This window comes from Arachis ipaensis, chromosome B03 (assembly GCF_000816755.2).
Source record: "Arachis ipaensis cultivar K30076 chromosome B03, Araip1.1, whole genome shotgun sequence".
Classification (NCBI taxonomy): domain Eukaryota; kingdom Viridiplantae; phylum Streptophyta; class Magnoliopsida; order Fabales; family Fabaceae; genus Arachis; species Arachis ipaensis.
The window spans coordinates 32,104,830-32,109,965 of NC_029787.2; positions in this window are offsets into that span (position 1 = coordinate 32,104,830).

Consider the following 5,136-nt stretch of genomic DNA (forward strand, 5'->3'; position numbering starts at 1 on the left):
ATTCCCAATTCCCACCTGCGTTCCTCGCACTGGGTCCCTCGCCCATCGCTGCCCGCATCCCGGCTGAAGGCCTGGTCCTGCTGGTGTTCCGTCTCCCTGTTCGCAGCGTTCTTAGGTCAATGAAAGGCTATCTGTATTTTTACTTATTAGATATTCACAAAAGTGTTTAGTTATCCTACCTTTGTTTCAAATGTGAATTGTTATTCAATTTACACGTTATGTATGTTTGATTTTGTAAAAATATGGTTTACGTGGTTTCATTTGTTTAGTTTCAGAATAATCTGCAACCCAAATTGTAATGTGGCAACACCTATCTGTATATATATTTTTCGAGCTGGGCCGGGTTTGTTTGTTAGATTTTTATTCACAGCTGAAACTATAATATGCTTTTTCTACACATGAGTACTTGCTTATTTTGTTAACTCTTGATTCTTGTCATACATGATTGCTTCTTGTCCAGAATATTGTTCTGTGGAGCTGCCGTCAAGTAACTATGAGTGGTCTTTTTGCCTTAGTTGATAAATACTCCAAGTTGAAATCAATGAATATATGGGGAACAAGAGTTCCTGTGGACAGCCTTAAAAACTTGCTTATTACAAGTCCAACTATTCAAATTAAATTGTAAAATTGGGGAGTGCTCTAAAAAATCGATGCCTAAGTGCTGATTCTTAATTTATTAGTGTTATCACTACTATTTTATGTACAGAATGTAACCTTATATTCTTAAGTGTAATTTACCCAAAAAGATGAATATGTCAAATTCTATTTATGTATAGGAAACATCATCTTGTAATTTATTTATTTTCTTTTATTGACCTTTTCTATTGTTGTAAATGTTGAATTCGCAATAAATAATATAAACCATAAGAAATGATTGGTCTACTTACATGGTTTACATATTAAACATTGTATATGATAATATGAATGCCGAAGTGAGGAACTCTGGTATGACAAGTTAGCCCATTGGATGAAGTTATCTCATATAGGAAACTAAGATCACATGGTATTTTGCTTTTCTATGTTTGGTGATAAGTATGAAGAAATAACATAGGTTCTGGGAGATTTGTGCTTTCATTAGTTTCATATTTCACATTACTAAGTTTCAGGGTGTGAATTCCCCAAGTTATTTATTATGTCGCGTTCATGATGATGTCAACTACACTATTTAATTAAATAATGAACAAATAATGATCACATGATATCTAATCCCATATCATGATTAGATTAAAATACTCGTAACTAATCACACCACCACACCCAAACTATTTAGAATAACCATATGGATAACTATAGAAATAATCATTCACTACCCTATTGAATCGAACATCTAGATTATAATACTTGGAACTAATCAAACACACTACACCCAGACTATTCAAAATAAGCATCTGGGTACCAATAGAAATAACCATCCGCTATTCTATTGAATCGAACATCCAGATTAAAATACTTATAACTAATCACACACATTACACCTAGACTATTCGAAATAACCATTTGGGTACCAATAGAAATAATCATACGCTACCCTAATGAATCGAACATCCAGATTAAAATACTTGTAACTAATTAAACACAATACACCCAGCCTATTCAAAATAACCATCTGCATACCAGAAGAAATAACCATCCGCTACCTTGATGAAGCGAACATCCAGAACAAAATACTTGTAACTAATTATACACACCACACCAAGGCCATTACAAAATAACCATCTGCGTACCAATAGAAATAACCATCAACTATCCTATTGAATCGAACATCCAGATTAAAATACTTGTAACTAATTATACATGCCACACCAAGGTCATTACAAAATAACTATCTGGTTACCTAGCGAATTCAACATTTAGAGCCTCTCAAACGGTAACTGGTTAAACCAAAAGCAATCAAACAAACACAAAATATCAGTTTCATATAAATCTGCCCATTAATAACTCATACTACAAAATAACCATCCACTTTAGAATGGAAATAACCATCCGTAATTATAGTTAAATGAACATCCGCCTTCGTTTAAATGGCTTAAAGTATAATACATAATGTATCTCAATCCCTATGCAACTTGTTGTTATTGAGCTCTCCCACATCATTCAACACCCTCATTGATAAATGGACGAGTCCCAATGCCAGTTGACCAGACAGCCATTCCATATGGCATTGTAGTGATTTCTCCTCCATTTTTCATTTCTTTAGTTAAAATTTATTTATCAGATACCTTCACAACCATGGATCCAGTTTTTAAATCAATGCCATCTCTTCGGAACTTGTCCTCGACAAAAGAAGTGATTCTTTTGTCAAACATGAAAAATAAGCAAAATCACACATCACCTTTGACGAAAGTCTTATGGTCAGATTAGGTATTTAACAATTAATACAACTACTTTATAACTTTTATGAGCATTGCCTACTGTACATGAAAGAAACCTACCATTATTAAGGAACAAGAACCATTCTCATTGTCTACCATAATGTCTGATTGATTACTTGGACGAACTTCGGCGGGAGCCAATGATGAAGCCGGCTCCTTTGCCTTTACATTGCATCCTGATAAAGAAAAATCAAAATACAACTCAGAAAAAATAGATAATTGGCATAAAAGCAAGAGAGGGATTAATTAAAATTCAAATTAGAGCCAAGAAAGCAAATAAATATTTAATTGGGGAAACATTTAAAGATGTGATAAACTTGATGAAAATCAAGTTGAATTGCTCAAAAAAATCAAAGAACAAGTGACTATGTATGTGATCATTCATATTTAAAACATACATGAATAGGTAGTTTCATTCAATTCTCTTAACTAAACATGATATGCAATTCTTAAATTACACCAATCACATGATCAAACTTGAAATTTTAAACCAATTTAGTGTTCAAACAAAAATAATAATTAAGTGCCTTGTCAAATTCAATCCAAACATCATTAAAAATAGCATAAAACTGCACAATTCTGAATTATAATGCCTAAAGAGAACAAAATTTAAGACAAATACTGACCAAACATAAGAATTAAACAAAAAGTTTTACTCAGGCATTTCATTGAGCATATGGTGTGCACAATATGTAAACAGGAATTTTGAACTCAATTTAAGCAGCAATCAACCCAGAAAATTCAGCGATCAAATATTTTGTAATCCAGAAAGTATCAATCCATTAATCTAAGCCTAATCTAAACAATAAAATCAAAATTAAAAAGCAGTTAAAATAAATAAACAAAAAAACACATGGGCAGGGGGAAGCATGGAACCTGCGTTGGTGAAAGGAGAAGAATGGAAAGAGAGGGGTAGCAGATGCATGGTTGCAGCGGCACAGAGCTCCGCCGCTGCTGGGGTTGCACCAGGGTTTCTCGCCGGAATTGGGCTTTGCACAGAGAACAGGGGTAGCATACAGGGGATTCAGGAGAAATGGAGAAAGAGGGAAGAAAAAGAGAACAGAGGGAAGAGAGAGGGGGTAGGCGACGGTGGTAATAACGGCGGTGGTGTCGGATGGAGGGTTGGGGCTGGGTTGTGGTCTCAGGGTGTGCTGGGTTGAGAGTAAAGAAGAGAAAAAGGTTCAGCGAGAGGAAGATAAGATGAGAGGCTAGTTGCAGAGCCTCAATTCACCAATGTGAAAAATGTCTATCTTTATTTTGTGTCTTTATCATATATTCTAATTTTTTTTATCAAGTTTAAAGTTTTTATATTAAGATTATCTTAGTTTGGTCTCGATTTTTTCATGATTTTTAAAGTGTAACTTATCTAAAGTAATTTAAGAGTGAAAAAAGACAAGAATAGTAAGCTCAAAAGAGAAAAAACGCCACAAAATGAGTACAAACACAAATATCAAGTGTTACACGTGAGAAGAGTATTCTAACATCTTTATTATTTTTTTATATGGTGCTAAATTAGAATCAATGAGAATTGAGGATGATAATAGTGGTGATGAAAGAATCTTATATGAAGAAAATATTTTCAAAATGTGAATCCCTGCTTTTAAAGGAAGAAATAATGTTAAATCTTATTTTGAATGGGAATAGAAGGTAGAGTTAATTTTTGCATGTTGTAACCATTTAGAGAAAAACAAGATTAGATTGGTAAACCCAAATTTTCTGACGATAGTCGTATTTGGTGGAATGAGATAGGAAGATCTAGAAGAAAGTACGAAAAAAGACCAATTTGCACCTGAAAAAGATGAAAAAATATGAGGAACTAGTTTGTGTCATCATCGTACTACAAGGAGTTTCTTGAAAAGTATTGTAAGTTGAAACAAAGTTCAAAATCTGTAAGAAAATACCACAAGGAGTTGTTGAATATGAAGAACAAGGCTAATGTTGAAAAGGGTACCAAGGTTCTTATGGGACAATTTTTGGTAAGATTAAACCGAAAAAATTGCAGATGAGGTTGAATAGCACTATTATGCAGTAATAGAGAATTTAGTAAATTTGAGCATTAAGGTGGAGAAGAAACAACAATTTATTAGCGACTTGACTCTCTTCAGACTCCAATTCTATAAGAGTTTTTATAAGAACAAAATTTGAAGATAAGACAAAATTTAAAATTCCAGATTTCAAAAAGAATCATATAGAACAACATAAGAAAAATGGTTCTTCTAATTCCATCTTTAATGTTCCTTCAAGGCTAGTTGTAAAAAAATTTGTTGAGTATGCTATACGTGAAGATGTGTACTTGGAGGAATCAAATGTGCAAAAATTCTCAAAGTCCTTAGGATGTGAGCACTTTGTAAAACAAGAGATAAAAGAAAAGAATTTGAGAGAAAAAAGTGAGTGTTTGAGTGAAAAGAGTCAATATTTAAGTCAAAGAGTGAGTTTGGAGAGAAAAAAAGAGCATAGTGAGAAAGAAAAGTCAATGAGGAGAAAAAATTCAAAACAATAAACACACTTATGAAAGAGATCTAAAAAATGCTAGTTTAGACAAGAGTGTATTAATGTCACTAAAGTTCAAAGAATATTTAATTTCTCATATATCTAATAATGAATTGTTTAGTATTTTTATGTCAGTTTTTCAAGGTTTTGCAGGTTTTGTGGTAAGTTTTGAAGCCATTAATATGGATAGAAAGAAAGAAAACAACCAATTCCATACTTAAGTGAGCAGATACATGGTATACGTTTCAAGTACTCAACATATGATAAGGTGTTG